Here is a 17,897-nt window from a genome sequence, read left to right as displayed (position 1 = left end):
ATAAACTATTGATACACAACAACTTGGGTAGACCTCTAAGGCAATATACTGAGTGAAAAACGTCCATCTCAGAAGGTCATATTCTGTATGACTCCATTTATATAACATTCTCAAAATAACCTAACTATAAACTAGTGTCAGTATCGTGCAAAGGAGGAGGGTGTGATGTGAAGGGTGGCAGCAGGAAGATCTTGAGGTGATGACAGAGCTCTTCATCTTGGCTGCGTGGTAGCAACACAAATTTACACTCCATAAGTAGTATACAACTATTCTCACATATTGTAACTATGTAAAGTTTCTGGTTTGATACCACAATTATGTCAGATGTAATCATTTGGGGCAAACTTTGTCAAGGGTATATAGGACCTCTCTTTACTACCTTTGAAAATTCCTGTAAATCTAGAATCATTTCAAAATAAAAAATTGATATCATAATTTTGAATGAAAAGTGTACATTATGTGGTTTATTGTCATTTCAGATAAGACACTAGGGACAGTGAAAAATAATAAAAGATTTAATCAATATGACTCAGGAGAAAACCATGTGTTATTATTTCACAAATTCATGCTATTATTTTTAAGCAATTATAATACATAAACATAATTTGTTTAATCTGATGTTGTTTTAAATACTGTGTATCTCTTCTGTAGCTGTAGAACCAGGCTTCCATTATATAACATTTATGCATCCTGTTGCAATTTAAAATCCTTTCAAGCTTGTTTATGTGCAAATCTCTACAGCTTTAAATAATTAAATCCATCTAAATTAAATTCTCAAACAAAATGTTTTCATTACATTAATGGTATTCAATTAAGGAAAATGAAATTGTATTTATTATCTAAATATTACATCTCAAAACATAAAAAGGTTTAGAAAATTCAAAAAACATTTGTAGTTGGCACTCCCCAAATGTTTAAACATATTTTCTACATAATGCTGAAAATATAATGAAATGAAAATAATGAATAATAACTTGGATAATAACCATAGGAATGCATGTTATCCTCTTTCTGTTTTAGTATGCTTATTTTTTAAATCTGTAGCAATATCTTAAAGAAAAATAAATGCACGTTGAATAAATTATATCTAAAGCAATGTGGATTTAAAGAAAATATCAGAAAGCAAAATTAAACATGATTTCATGGAAAATTTACTGTTGCCCTTTTTAAAACAACTGTAGAATTTAGCTCTCTGCTTTGCACATATTTGGTGCCTGAAATGTTTCAGTTCTATTGAATTTGATGACTATATTGATTGGTCATTGTTCAGTTGGAAAAAAATGATATACTCAAAGGGTATGTCCATTTTTAAAATTAAATTTAAAACAAAAAATTAAATTTAAAAAAACAGTATTTTTTAAAAGAGACTATTATGTGTTGAAAAAACCAACACCAGATAGTGAAGTACTAAGAAACAGCAAAAGTAGTAAGCTGTTATTCCTACCCTATGCCATCTGGGAACTCGCTCCTTGTGTACTGGGAACTTCAGACAGGCTGACATCATTACATACAAGTAATCCTCAATAAGATTAACAGCTGATTTTTCAACAGACATCATGGAAGTAATAAATTAATAGGATGACTTACATAAAGTGCAAACTTTTTTTTAAAAGTCCTCAAAAATTTACATATGGTGAAACAATTATTCAAAAAAATGAAGGAGAAAGTAAGATATTCTTAGAAAAACAAAACTTGAGATGGTTCATGGTTAGTAGATTTGCACTACAAGAAATACTAGAAACTCTCAGGCTGAAATGAAAGTACACTTGAGAGTAACTCAAATTCACATGAAGAAATAGAAATCTAACCAGTAAATGTAACTGTATTACTAAATATAAGAGTACAAATGTATTTTCATAACTCTCTTTTATTTTGTCTGTATCATCTAAAATACAGTTGTATAATGTAATGATAATCAATCTATATTGATGAACAAATCATCTATTAAAATGTACTCTGTGACAATAAATACATAATCCAGGAATACCTTGGCAATTTTTAAAAAAGTGAAATAAAAGAAGAGGAGTGGGGAATAGGACTATAAAGAAACAAAATTTGTGTACATTATTGAAAGAAAAGTGTTAATCTTAATAAGATCATTGTAAATTTAGATGTTAATTATAAAGCCCGGGCCACTAATAAAAATAAAATTTAAAATACGCTGTAAAATAATGAATAAGAGAACAACAATGGTACAATAAAATATTTATTTAACACAAAAGAATACTATAATGGAGGACTGAGGAAAAAAATAAGACAAATAGAAAATATAGCAAAATGGTAGGCTTTAATCCCACCTTATCAATTATCATATTAAGTGTAAATGAATTAAACTCTCTGATTAAAAGGCAGAGTTTGGTAAAAATAGATTTAATAAACATCCCAACTATATGCCATCTACAAAATAATTATTTATAATGCAAATACATAAATGAGTTGAATATTAACTGATAAAAACATTCATCCCATAAGACAAAGTGATAAAAGAGAGCTGGTATGGCTATATTAGCAGCAGAAAAAGAGCATTTTATAATGATGAAAGTGACAGTTCATCAGAAAAACATAATTTTAAATATATATACTCCTCACAACAGACTAAAAAATATATGAAGAGAAACCTGACAGAAATGAAAAGAGGAATAAACAATTTAGGAAAAATGGTTGGGTATATCAATACCCACACTTAAAACAATGGGTAGACCAACTAGACAAAATATTAGTGAAATCTGAAGAACTGAACAACACTGTGATAGTTAATACCGAGTGTCAACTCGAGTGGATTGAAGGGTACAAAGATGTATTGAACCTGGGTGTGTCTGTGAGGGTGCTGCCAAAGGAGATTAACGTTTGAGTCAGTGGGCTGGGGAAGGCAGACCCACCCTTAATCTGGATGGCACAATCTACGCAGCTGCCAGAGCAGCTCAAATATAAGTAGGCAGAAACACGTGAAAAGAGAGACTGGCCTAGCCTCCCAGCCTACATCTTTCTCCCACGCTTAATGCTTCCTGCCCTCGAATCTCGGACTCCAAAAAAATTGAAAGCTGAAGAAGTTCTTCAGTTTTGGAACTCGGACTGGCCCTCCTTGCTCCTCAGCCTGTAGATGGCCTATTGTGTGACCTTGCGATCATGTGAGTTAATACTTAATAAACTCCCCTTTATTTATATTATATAATAAATGTAATATTTTATAATATATAATAAATTTTAATAATATTATATAATATTTATATAATTTAATATATTTTCTATAAATTAATTTAAATTAGATATTTAAACATATTGTAAATATAATAAAATATATTTTATATTATATAATAAATTAATTTAATATATAATTATATATATTTCATTAGTACTGTCCCTCTAGAGAACCATGATTAATACAAACACTAGATACCAAATACAACTAACAGAATCTAGAAAAACACTCCAATCATAACAGAAGAATATACTTTTTTCTAAAGTACACATAGAACATTATGCAGAATAGGTTATATATTTGCCCATTAAACAAGTTTAAATAAATTTAATAGAATTGGAATCACATAAATTATGTTTGTTAGCCACAATGAAATGAAGTTGTAAGTCAACAACAATATGATTTCAAAAAATCAAAACATGTAGAAACTTAAAAACTTCCTAAATAACTGATGGTGAAGCAAATCATAATAAAAGTTACAAAACACTTTGTCATAAAAACAAAATATGATCTACCAAAACTAAAGGGATACAGCAGAAAGAGTTACCAGAAGAAAATTTATAGCCGTAAGCAGCTACATTAACACAGAATAAATATTTTCAAACAAAAACCTACACATAACTTTTAAGAAACTAGAAAAAGAAAACAAAATCCAAAGCAAGAAGGGAGGAAATAATAAGTTTAGAGAGGAATTAAGTAACGTAGAGACTTGAAAACAATAGATAAAATCAACAAAACCAAAAGTTGCTTATTTGAAAAGACCAGTACAATTTACAAGCCTTTAACTACAATGACGAAGAAAAATAGAAGGGAGGAAGACTAAAATTGCTGAAATCCAGAATGAAATACAGGACATACCTATAAGAATAAAAACCTTATGAGGAACTATTATACACAATTGCATGACAAAAATTTAAATAACTTGGGTGAAATGGATACATTTTTAGAGAGACATAAAATTACCTTAAGAAGAAAGAGAATTTCAGTTGTGCAGGAAGGGGCTCTCAGGACCTAAGACCATAGAGGAAAGAAGCTATCATCAAACAAGACTGAGGCAGGAAAGAAAATAAACTCATGAAAGAAAATAAACACCCCAAACTTCCTTTCCTTCTTCACTCTAAGTCTTTCTAGAGTATCCCATTAGCCATTATGAACCATAAATCAGGGATGATAGAGGTCTGTCTCCTGGGGCACAAAAAGGGGCAGCAAAAGTCACACAATGAATGAGGAAGATGGCACATAACATAAAGTTGCACCCTTTCATATCTCAAGATTTATTTTGTCCTTCACCTACACTGTAGTAATCTCAATGCAGACAATGTCCAGAGTCCATTAGTCATTACATCATCATCTGTTGGTTCAGTTATATTCCTTCCATGAACATAGGTTATAACTTTATTCACCTCTAGTTTTCTTTATGTAAGGAGGCAAAGGTGAACAATTAGTTCATACTAAATATAGTTTTTACAAACTTCACAGTTTAGCTGATCAGCGAAGTCTAAGTTGACAGTCAATCTAACTGTATTCTTCCACCATCCAATTTCTTTTTTATTATTTCTTTTATTTAATGAAACAAAACGAATCGTCCCATAGACAGTTTTGTTTTGCTTTGTTTTGTTTGTTTGTTTTTGGATAAGCATAGAAATTGACCCTTCTAGTCTTAAGCCTTGAATCTTACATTTGTTTTCTTTGAGTTCCTTCCTCAGTAAATGACCCTTAGACCTTTCAAAAATTATCAAAGAAATGAAACTCACCGGATCACTGCATCCAAACAATGAGATGCCAGACATTTCATTCCTCATTTCTTCCTTTCCCCTCCCTTAATCTTGTTTTTCTAACCAGCCATCTGCTTCTTGTTGAGCAACTTCTCTAGCTCACCCCTTCCTATAACCTGTTTTCCCACACATAGTTACATTTCTTTCTTCCTATGTAGGTCAAGGAGATGGATTTGAGACTTATATCCCATCTCCTTGGCTGAAACACCCAATTAAAGCCTCTTCCCTGTCAATACTCGTTGTCTCAATGACTGGCTTTCTGTTCAGTGAGCAGCAGCACCTAGACTGAAGCCCTGGCTTTTGGAAAACAATTAGTTTGTTTCATTGTTTGTTTTACAATAGGGTAGTTACCCAAACTTTCCTTTCCTTTGGTGATCATCTTTTACTTTTGTTTGCCAGCTTCTTATAAACCATAATTATTGGACATGAGAGTATTAAGAGAAGATCCAGTAAATGTCCTTGGTTCCAGGGAGTCCTTCTTGGTTCTGTAGCACACCAGTATCAAATATCCCTTCTGTTGTTTTTTGTTGTTGTGTTGTTTTGTTTTTTCATTTTAGTTTAGTTTAGTTTTGTTTTTTTGAGACAGAATCTTGCTGTTGCCCACACTAGAGTGCAGTGACATGATCTCAGTTCACCGCAACCTCCATCTCTCGGGTTCAAGTAATCTTCCCACCTTAGCATCCCGAGTAGCTGGAATTACAGGCATGCACCACCAATGCCTGGCTATTTTTATTTATTTATTTATTTATTTTGTGTTTTCAGTAGAGATGAGGTTTCACCATGTTGGCCAGGCTGGTCTCAAACACTTGGCCTCAAGTGATCTGCCTACCTCAGCCTCCCAAACTGCTGGGATTACAGGCATGAGCCACTATAGCTGGACCAAATATCCCCTTTGTAAGATAATCAATAACCCTGGCTAGGACAGTAACCCATTTCTTTTTATGTTGGTTCATCAACGTGAGAGGAAAATACATTAATGTGTCATTGAGGCTTCCAATTTAATGAACTCTTATGGAAGCTGAGGTCGCCTCATGATTATGTATCCCTGGGTAAATGGATCTCCCAACCCACTGAACACAAAGGTATAGCAGGAAGAAGGAAAATTCCTGAAGAGGTTATTAAGTGGGCTGGGCATGGTGGCTCACGCCTGTAATCCCAGCACTTTGGGAGGCCAAGGCAGGCAGATCACCTGAGGTCAGGAGTTCGAGACCAGACTGGCCGACATGGTGAAACCCCGTTTCTACTAAAAATACAAAAATTAGCCAGGTGTGGTAGCATGTGCCTGAAATCCCAGCTACCCAGGAGGCTGAGGCAGGAGAATCAGTGGAACTCGGGAAGCAGAGGCTGCAGTAAGCCAAGATAGAGCCGCTGCACCCCAGCCTGGGCAACAAAGCAAGACTCCACCAAAAAAATAAAAAGAGGTTATTAAGTGTGCAGAGAAAAAGAGCTCTCCCATCTTTCCTGTTTTGTTCCAGATCAATGAATTCTGGCCTTGTGAGAAAAGGTACTGTGTGTTTTTTGCCAAGCTAAACCATAGACTATACTCTAGAGGCATTACTCCAACATGTGGTGCTTCAGCCAGCACTGTGAGTTTTTGGTGAGCCAAGTCAGATTTCTACCCAGGTTTTGGATCATGGAGCATATGGCAAAAACAGTAAGTTCTATTTATGTGAGCCCATTATGTTACTTTCTACTTCATAAAATGTTCTTCCATTATAGGCAACATGTGTGCATGTATATAGGATGCTTTTCAATAACCGTCATATATTGAACATTTATGAAGCAGTAAATGAGAATTTTGACTTTTGTTTGGAGGAAGAGTTGGGAAGAAAAGAGAAGGGCAGGAATTTTCTAATTTTATTGCAAAACCATTAAGTAATAGTATTACATTTTCATTCAAACAAAGGAAATGGTGATGGGAAATGGAAATTCATTATTTTGACAATTTTAAGTAGTTGATTTATTTAACTTTTTGTCAAAACACTTTAAATCTGCCTTCCTTGTCAATGTGTAGATAACTTTTCATAAGAGGGACCTATGATATGATAACTATCTTTGATGGGGAATGTAACTCGCTAGTATCTTTCAAGGAAAACAGCTCATTTCTGTAAGTTTATTATCTCCATTAAAACATATATTGAAAGCATAGAGCCTGCAGCATTTGGAATATGGATTCTAACTATTGTAAAACCTGTTGCATGGGCAACCTCATTAGGCATCTTAAATCACAATGACAAGCTCTAGAGATGGCTATGAAATAATATTTAGGGAATTTCATAGCAAATAAAGTTTTAAGAAGAAATCAATCAAAATTGAGAGAAACATATTTTTAGTGTTTTTGTTTTTTTTTAATTTTAGCAGCTCAAGTTAGCTTTATATAAATTCTGGGGTTAATTAAAATGTAGCTCCAGGGGGACTCTTGGACAGTTTAAATTCATAAGTCAAAACCATTTATTTAATATTTGCCATGTGGCAATCATTTCTTTATTTGGTAAAAAGATGATTTGGTAAATATTTGTGAGAAATTATTACGTGTGGTCTGCTTTTCTCCAAGGAAAACATATTCATTTAAAATCCACAGTAATTGTGCAGACATTTATGGCATATTTTATGCCTAGAGAATTTTTTCATACTAATGCTTATCTTCATTAAATCTGTGTAAAAACAAAGAGATTCTATACCCTTCAGGCTCCAAAACAGACTGGAATTAATTGGAACTGGAAAACACACTTCCAATACAAAATGTTTTAAAAAGGAGGCTGGTTATGTTGCCTCTAAAGAGAATTCTGACTCTTGGGTAGGTAGTTTAACTGTACATGGGGTTGTGCTTTTTCAAAATATATTGAATTGTTGCAAATACAGTTGCTATTTTTGTGATTACTTTTAATGGCAAAACCACAATTACTTTTGCACCAACCTAATACTTCTTAAGATAAGGATGGGAGAAGATTTTGGGGAGTTTCTGTTTGTTTCGGTTTTGATATATTTCAGAGAACTTCAGAGGGCTGAAGAAATTATGTACTTAATGGTTTATTATTCCTTAATATTACTTGAATAGAGAAACAAAATGGTAAGGCCGGGCGTGGTGGCTCACACCTGTAATCCCAGCACTTTGGGAGGCCGAGGCAGGTGCATTGTCTAAACTCAGGAGTTCAGGACCAGCCTGGGCAACACAGTGAAACCCTGTCTCTACTAAAATACAAAAAATCAGCCAGGCATGGCAGCGTGTGCCTGAAGTCCCAGCTACTGAGGAGGCTGAGGCAGGAGAATTGATTGAACTTGGGAGGCAGAGGTTGCAGTGATCCAAGATCATGCCACTGCTCTCCAGCCTGGGCAGCTCTGTCTCAAAAAAAAATAAAAAAATAAAAATCGGATTTTATGTAAACCTTTTTTTGACAGTTGTCTATCTCACTCATGGTGTTCAGAACTCACTGTCTGATAAACAGCCTCAATTAATTAGGAAGCAGAATTTTCTTCTAATCTCATACCAAAAGTTCTCCTAAAATAGCCACAAAAGCCATATTCCACATTAAAATTATATTTCTATTCAACAGACTGGAACCAGCTTAAATTTGTGAATATATTCTCACTATCAGGCAAGCATAAGGGGATGGTAATTGTAGAGTTACACTGAAGTGGGCTGCAGGCTTGAAGATAAGTATATTTGGAGAAAATACTAATACAACTGTTCACTTCAAGTAAGAAAACTTACTTGTGAGATATTTTTGGTAAATGCAGGCAAAAGCCAAAAATTAAGGCCTGGCAATATTGAATTCAGTCTTAAAATATTTCTCTCTGTTTTTTGTAAAAGGCATAAAACAGGATAGAATATATCTCTAGAAAAACCTGAATCTTCCATATTGTTAGATTACTGTCAATATAATAGCTGTTTTCCCCCATGCTAGTGTACTGTCGCTATAGAACTCTATCATGCCGAGGGCTTTTCACAGCTTCTGTTGAAATTTCATCCCTCCAAGTCTTTATTTAGGTTTTGTAGATCTGAGGACTCTTTAAGCAGACTGCAGATTATTTTGACATTTTACAGGATTTAGTAATCTCTGACAAAAGATTCTAGGAGGTGATGATTTTTACTTTATGATTTTTTCATAATTCAGTAAACTTGTCATTTTAAGAAAGCTTTGTATAGTCCATTCTCACACTGCTAGAAAGAACTACCTGAGACTGGGTAATTTATGAAGAAAAGAGTTTTACTTGACTCCCAGTTCCACAGGCTGTACAGGAAACGTGGTTGGAGAGGCCTCAGGAAACGTCCAATTATGGCAGAGGGCAAAGAGGGAGCAAGCACTTTCTTCACACAGTGGAGCAGGAGTAAGTGAGGGAATGAAGGGGAAGGTGCCACACACGTTCTAACAACCAGATCTCGCGAGAACTCTATCACGAGACAGCACTAGGGTGCTGAGGCATTAGAAACCACCCCCCATGATCAAATCACCTCCCACCAGGCACTACCTCCAACACTTCAACGTGAGATTTCGGTGGGGACATAGAGCCAAACCATATCAACCTCTGACTCTCTAGGAGTAATCTCAGTCCCCGGAATAAGCCACTCATAGTACTGAACCCTGTAAACATAATGGAGTCTCATTCAATACACACATGCACACACAGTGAACTCGAGGTGAACAATGTACCAACATCATATTTATATCTCAGAAATAGGGCCCCAAATCCTGATACACATTTTAGTACTGAAAAAGAATGGTGACATTATAGTCAGAGTTCACGGCCAGGCGCGGTGGCTCACGCCTGTAATCCTAGCACTCTGGGAGGCCGAGGAGGGCAGAACACGAGGTCAGGGGATGGAGACCTCCCTGGCTAACAAGGTGAAATCCCATCTCTTCTAAAAAAATACAAAAAATTAGCCGGGCGAGGTGGCAGCGCCTGTAGTCCCAGCTACTCGGGAGGCTGAGGCAGGAGAATGGTGGGAACCCGGGAGGCGGGGCTTGCAGTGAGCTGAGATCCGGCCACTGCACTCTAGCCTGGGCGACAGAGCCAGACTCCGTCTCAAAAAAAAAAAAAAAAAAAAAAAAGAGTTCACACACTATTCACGAAATAAACTGCATTAGTTTAACTTTTAAGATGAAACACGTATTGAAATTATACAAAAAATCTATACGCAAATATACCTTATTCTGAGATTTGGTGTAAGAAAAGTGTTGTTTGAACTAATCTGTGTCACAGTATTTCGTTTTAAACATATATTATGTCCTAGAGATTACATTATTTCTTATATTTCAATGTAAGTACTGAGATAAAAGTCACTGTTCTGATTTCTGTGCAGTCTTCCTGACCTTAAATATTTAGATGCTTTGATGAAAAATTTTTTTATCTCTGAAAATTGAAGTAGGTTAAACAATGGTCAAAGGCAAAAGACAGATGAGTACTTGACATTTTATTATTTATTTATTTATTTTTTGAGACGGAGTCTCGCTCTGTCGCCCAGGCTGGAGTGCAGTGGTCGAATTTCAGCTCACTGCAAGCTCCGCCTCCCGGGTTCCCGCCATTCTCCTGCCTCAGCCTCCGGAGTAGCTGGGACTACAGGCGCCGCCACGTCGCCCGGCTAGTTTTTTGTATTTTTTTTTTAGCAGAGACGGGGTTTCACCGTGTTAGCCAGGATGGTCTCGATCTCCTGACCTTGTGATCCGCCCGTCTCGGCCTCCCAAAGTGCTGGGATTACAGGCTTGAGCCACCGTGCCCGGCCAGTACTTGACAATTTATACCAGTATAGTTCATTAGATCACATCCTCCAGAGATCTGTGAATCTCTAAAACAGCAGCCAACTAGTCACCTCAGGCTTTCTAATACCATGAAAATAAGCTAGCAATTATGGCAGATATTAGGACAACATTACTTCTTGTATTTAGGGCTTGTGATGATAAAGAATAGGAATCCGTTGAAAAAGGTTTTTTAAAAAATTTTTATTGTAGTATTGGAAAACACAAATTTTAGAGTAGGACTGAAGCTCTGGAAAAAAAAAAAACATTGATTCTAAAACACTGCAGAAAGTGTAGTGTTTAATAAATATCTTAGTGACTTACAAAATCGGTGTGGTAAGTTTTGCTACAGTGTGTCATGCAACGGCTATTGTGTGCTCTAAACACTTTGGAGGATGTTGGAGACATGGATTACAGCACCTTCTTATGCAGCTCCAGAATTTGTTTTAAAGACGCACATATGCTCTTGGATTGCAGTTATGGATGAATTTTAAATGTTTCACCCTATAAATTATGATGCTGTCACCTTGAGTTATATAGCTCCCCAGTTAAATGTTACTGCCACAGCCATAACCTTGAACCAACATGGAAACTTCTTGATCTGCCAACACTGAAACTTCTGAATCCACCAATACACTGATCCAGCAACTCAGTGAACTCGATGCCTTGATGATCAGCAATAGTATAATTTCTGCCAACTGCTGATGATTTATTTATAATCACTGATACTAGGAATAACCACGGATTCTTCCTGTTCCCCACCTCATCACATTCCACACTTAAGAAAGCAGCAAATACACAGTCCAGTCAAGTAAAACGTTCAGAGGTTAGAGTTCACAGCTCACATGGAGTCGTACCTCTGCTCATCAGTAGTTGGCAGAAATTATACTATTGCTGACCAAGGGGAAGGACTACAACATGCCATTGTGTTTCCCAAAATCCAAACTTTGTCTCAGAAAGGACAATATTTCTAGAAGAAATTCTCAAAGCTCCTAACTAGTTATGATACTGAGTAGTTGGTGTGTGCTGGCTTCTCTTCTAAATAGAAATCATGACCTGGCCCTGCGATTATAAGTGAGTCTCTTTCTAAATTCCAGTAATAGAGTGGAACTTGAGTTGGAGAGACAAAAATGTCAGTCAAGTGACTTACTTTTCACTTTTGAATATGTCATGTCGGATTGGATTATGAAGAAGATAAAAAGTTGCCACTTAAGCGCGTGCTTTTCCAAATTCCAAATCTAGAAAAGATTCATTGGCAAAACTCTTTTTATCTACGGAAATAAGGATAGACCTACGTACTTGTTGCGGGGATAATTTAATAAGATATTTTAAAGTAATGAGCAAAATGTGTTTTTTAAGCTTTTGTAACCTAAGTAATGTCATTAGGAATCTGAGAGGGAAATTAGAAAATATATTTACATTCTTCTTTGAGTGTAAAAAGCTAAGTTTGATCTTGTGTATATAGTTTTGTAAGGAGAATAGAAGGAGGTTCAACATTTTCCCTAATTATTTCATAATTATTTTACATTTGTAGTCTCTGGAAAATTGATGAGAGACAGTCTGTTGGCAAAGTGTTACTAATATGCCAATAATACGTTAAATTTTAAATTATACTGGGATTAATTATTATTAAACTAGGCTTTCCACTATTTAGTAAGGTGAAATTGATTTATACAGATTTTCTTTTTTCTGTTTTTCTTGTAACATTAGATTATTCAGTATTATCACAGGAGTAATTCTGTTCTTCTCTGCTTTTTTTGCTTTTTTTTTTTTTTTTTTTTTGCAATTATTCAAGGACAAGTCATTTCAGTGGACTTTCTGAATCCCTCTCCCAGGTGATAACTGAGTAGAAATGTATTTTCCTGGGATTTACAGATATAGGAAGGGTTCATTAGGTATTGGGAGGAACAGTGTCAAGGCAGAGTGTCTCATCAAGAGTTAAAAAATAAAAATATAAACACTGGTTTATCTGGATATCTTCCAGTGTTGTTGAAGATAAAGCCAACATGGCTCCAAAATTCACCACTCTATAAATCTGGTTTTGGTATATCTCACTTTTATTTAACATGACACTTCATTTCACAATCTAGGATACAAAAGACCTAGTGGGGCTGGCTGGCCTCATGGGCTATCTGCACAATTTCATGGGCCCCTGCTCTTAGAACCCCTGCCCTAAAATTAGTTTAATGCTCTGCTGCTGCCCTGAAGTTCTTAAAAATCTTCAAATTTGCATTTAAAATTGAATTTGAACATAGATGGAACTAATTTGTATAAAGAATTAGAATCTTTTAAGAAAAATTCTTCTGTGAAAATTATCAGCTCTGGATGTGATACATTTTTATCTAAAATTAATTTATAAAAGTGTATCCTAATTTTATTACAGCCTACAAAATACACCTCACAGCTTCAACAACAGTTGCATCAAAGACAAAATGTCTTTTCAGAAGTAAAATTACCCAGAATATTTAAGATCTAGTAAGATCCCATTCTTACTACCTAAGAATGGTCATATCTACCATTCTACTCTCTACTCCATAATTCAATGCCGCATTGAATTATATCTGTTGAAAATGCATTGGTTAAACGTGTAGATTTTGATGACAAAATCAATTAGTTTATAGAAAAGCTAATCAGAAACTTCTCATGCCCAGTTGAGATACTGCATTAATACTATACACTATTACTATGTATTATATTACATTAAAACTCCAAAGTTAGGTTTGTAATTTGTAAATTTATGCTATTACTCATTTGTCATGATTATTTTATTACATTCTTTAAGTAATACAATATATTTAAAGTAAAATGTTTGATATGTAATGCCTTTCACAGCACTATTTTCCTGCTGTTTTGTTTTTTCTTTTTTTCTTTCTTTCTTTTTTTTTTTTTTTTTTTTTTTTTTTTTTTTTTTTTTTTTGGTAATGGTTTCTGCATTTCATCTTGCATTGGGCCTAACCAATTATGTTTCTGGCACTGGGAACAACCCAGTGTTTGCAGTTATTCACAGGAGACTTATGTCTCTCACGGCTGCATCGATGAAGCAGTCTCCTGCTGTACTGCAGCCTGTCCCAAGCCATGCAGTCATATTGTGTGCCTCTTCTCTTGCCACCCTCTCTTCCCAGTCTAGACAACACTCTGCTTCGTTTCCTTTCCATAAAGATCACGGACACATAACCGTCATTAGGAGGAACTGAAGACTGTCCCACAGCAATGGCAGCTCTATATAGGAAACGTTACTTAATATACTGCTTATCTTCATGGTCCTAAAAATGCACCAGCACTTCCCCATCAGAAGGCATTCTTGTTCCCAGCTTTTCATCATATTTCTCATTCTTTATTCCAACCATACCACCTTCTTTTTCTGTGTGTTGGAGTTGAGGGAGAAAGACGTAACCATTCCATTTTGAAACATTACAGAGATCAGAAGTCATTTCCTACAAAATAAATTTAGACTAAGCACAGTGGCTCGTGTCTATAATCCCAACACTTTGGAAGGCTGAGTTGGGAGGATCCCTTAAGCCCAGAAGTTCAAGACCAGCCTGGGCAACATAGGGAGATCCTATTGCTATTAAAATAAACAATTAGCCAGGGGTGGTGGTGCCTGTCTGTAACCCCAGCTACTCAGGAGGCTGAAGTGGGAGGATTGCTTGATCCCTGGAGGTCAAGACTAGTGAACTATGATAATCCCTACACGCCAGCCTGAGATACAGAACAAGACTTTCTCAAAACAAAGCAAAACTGGATTGAGACCCTTCCCTCTACCAACTTTGTATCTAACCAGACAAGTAGCAGCGTGACTTACTGGAATAGATACAAGAAAATATTCTTCCACTTTCAATTAATACTATTCTGAGAACCATGACCAGGGTTCTAATTAGTTTCTTCAAACTGAGTGCACATCTCAACCAATAAACATGATTATATTTCTTATATTATTCTTCCTATTGGTTTTAACATTTATGACATGGTAACTTAAAGATTATTATTTTTTACTTTTTTATATATCATTTAGTAATTAAAATAAGGCATCTGACTCTCAGTTGGCCTGAGTTTAAATTCTGGCAATAGCATTTGTAGCTGAGGGGACTTGGACACATCATGTTATCTGTGTAAGCCTCAATTACTTCATACTTTGTATGTAGGTATAAGGTTAATTAGACTACCAATTTTTCAAGGTCATAAGAAAAATTAAATAATACTATGGGCCCTAAATTATTTGAGAGGATGAACTATGTTGATTTCTTCTCACCACTGGATAATCAATGTCTGCACTAGTGCTAGGCATATAGCAAAGACCAAATAATTGTCAATTGAATAAAGGAACAGATACAAGTAAAGTTTTTAATTCAATTACCTAGTATTAAAATTTTATTAATTATTGTCACAATTATTATTAGTTTATATCACTTTTCTTTTTTATGGATACTCATGATATTTCATGACATGCATATAATGTGTAATGATCAAGTCAGGCTATTTGAGATATACGTGGCCTTGAGTATTTAAATCATCTCTATATTTTGAGAATACTTCATGCCCTCTCTTCTAGCTTTTTTGAAATATGCAATACATTGTTGTTAACAACAGATAGCTTATTCTGTTATCGAACGTTAGAATGGATGAGTTATATCTAATTGCATATTTGTACCCATTAAGCAACCTCTCTTGGTCCCCACCCTGCAGTACATGCCTACCCACACTCTTCCCAGCCCTTTAGTATCTACCATTGTACTCTCTACTCCATGAGATCAACTTGCTTTTGAGCTCCTACGTATGAGTAAGATCATGCAATATTTGTCTTTCTGAGTTTTTAATCACCTTTCTTTCTTTCTTTCTTTCTTTCTTTCTTTCTTTCTTTCTTTTTTTTTTTTTAGACAGAGTCTCGCTCTGCTGCCCAGGCTGGAGTGCAGTGGTCGAATCTCAGCTCACTGCAAGCTCCGCCTCCCGGGTTTACGCCATTCTCCTGCCTCAGCCTCCTGAGTAGCTGGGACTACAGGCGCCCGCCACCTCACCCGGCTAGTTTTTTGCATTTTTTAGTAGAGACAGGGTTTCACCGTGTTAGCCAGGATGGTCTCGATCTTCTGACCTCGTGATCCGCCCGTCTCGGCCTCCCAAAGTGCTGGGATTATAGGCTTGAGCCACCGCGCCCGGCCTTTAATCACCTTTCTTTAGATTTAACTTTATTTTATGGATGTGGAAGATACTTAAGATACATATGGTCATTTTCTTATCTCTTCCATACTCTGCATCTCTGCATCAACCACCTAGCCAAATGCACTGGAGGTTTCCACATCTGCATCAGGAATCCCACACTTTTTGGAAGGTTCACTGCTTCTGATTATATATGAATGCTCTAAGAATTATCTGATTTCTCATAAGTTTATTGACCAGACCACTCACTCAACTCCACTGTGATTATGGAGTAGGTCACATGTGCAGCCAGTACTCACTTAGCTAAGTTCACAAAGCCTTCCCTGCTGTATCCCATTTCATAGTGAAGAATCCTACTGCTGGACCTGGGAGGAAACTCTTGTTATACAAATTTTAGTCCTAAGTAACTGGTCATAGTCAGCTGCAGTTGCTGTAACAGAACACCACCGACTGTGTGGCTTAAATTAAAAACATTTATGTCTCATGGTTCTGGAGGCTGCAAAGTCCAAGAGCAAGATGCCCTCTGGTTCACTGTCTGGTGAGGACTTTCTTCGTGGTTTGCAGATGATGTCTTTCCTTAGGTTTTTGCTTGGTGTTTCCTTAGCATAACGTGGAGACAGAGAGAAAGATCTCGCATCTTTTCTTCCTTTTACAAGGACATTAATCCCATTATAGAAGTGCTTCTCTCAAGACCCAATCAAATCCTGATTACCCTCCAGAGGCACCAAGTCCAAATGCCATCATATAGGCACCGGGGTTTCAACACAGGAATTTGGGGAGGATACAAGCATTCAGTCTATAGTGGTATAAAATCTTGGAATGGTAAATTTATGACCTGTAGACTCTACACTTTCCTTCTTCCACCACAGCTGATGGTACTAATTGATCATGGCAACTTTTCCTTGCTGAACTGAATGGTGATCATACAAATCTTTGCGAGCCAGCGTTTTGAGCAAGCACTAATGAGAGCTCAGTGCTGACAGGAAGCTCTGCCCTCTCCTGTCTGCTCTATGATGACAATGCCTGGATCAGTCAATTAACTGATGACAGAATGTGATACATTTGGTAGTAATCTTGGAGGAGCTGAGAGAAAAGAAAAATGTTTTGCAAAAGGTCTTTGTTCTAAAAATAGGGAAATGGTAAGAATGACTTAAAAGTAGCAATTAAATTAATACACGTAATATTTCTATTTGCAGTAGGTAAAAAAAGTAACAACTTGATGTGTTCGGAGAACACAGCCTTGATGACTTTATTAAGTGTTCTAAATTCTATGATTCTTTTGTTATCTGAATAATTATAAAAACCTTTAAAACTCAGCGATATCTTTATTTCTGTAAAATAGTATTCAGAGATGAGAAGAATTTTGGTGAGAAAATTCTTACATTTTATGGTGTAGTTTAATGTGTTGTTAAGCCTGGACCTAATATAATTTTTAATATAGAAATTTATAGTATAGAGGCATCTATATTTCTTGATAATATAGAGACATCTTTCATATATCCAACCTAAAATGTATTACTGTCTCTGACAACTAGCATTGTTAACTACTTACTCTCTCTACATTGAATCTCGCTCTGTGGCCCAGGCTGGAGTGCAGTAGCGCGATCTCGGCTCACTGCAAGCTCCGCCTCCCGGGTTCACGCTATTCTCCTGCCTCAGCCTCCTGAGTAGCTGGGACTACAGGCGCCGCCACCTCGCCCAGCTAATTTTTTTTTTTCTTTGTATTTTTAGTAGAGACGGGGTTTCATCATATTAGCCAGGATGGTCTCGATCCCCTGATCTCATGATCCACCCGCTTTGGCCTCCCAAAGTGCTGGGATTACAAGCGTGAGCCACTGCGCCTGGTCATCTCATTAATCTTTAGTTATTTTTTTCTTTTCTTTTGGTGACCTCCTGTTCCTTTTTTCTGTCCACAATAGGTTGTCCTGATTATTCTGGATTTTATTTCAATATCTGTCTCCTTAAATAACATATTGTTTTGTGTGTTTAACCTTATTTTCTTGAGAAAGCATGAAGAAATGAAGAAAACAAAGAATT

General features: G+C 36.1%; 1 long non-coding RNA gene across 1 annotated transcript in view; it reads left to right on the top strand.

Annotated features, from left to right (window-relative positions):
- The window catches only part of LOC108516951 (uncharacterized), a 71,876-nt gene that overhangs the window by 45,530 nt on the left and 8,449 nt on the right, over positions 1-17,897 (top strand). The window contains exon 3 of the long non-coding RNA XR_001881955.1: positions 6,450-6,628. This is a non-coding gene — a long non-coding RNA (uncharacterized LOC108516951). The remainder of the gene's footprint in view (positions 1-6,449; positions 6,629-17,897) is intronic.

This window comes from Rhinopithecus bieti, unplaced genomic scaffold (assembly GCF_001698545.2).
Source record: "Rhinopithecus bieti isolate Rb0 unplaced genomic scaffold, ASM169854v2 scaffold_39125, whole genome shotgun sequence".
NCBI classification, from domain to species: domain Eukaryota; kingdom Metazoa; phylum Chordata; class Mammalia; order Primates; family Cercopithecidae; genus Rhinopithecus; species Rhinopithecus bieti.
The sequence above is the reverse complement of the archived record's forward strand: the minus strand, read 5'-3'. Positions and strand labels throughout refer to the sequence as shown.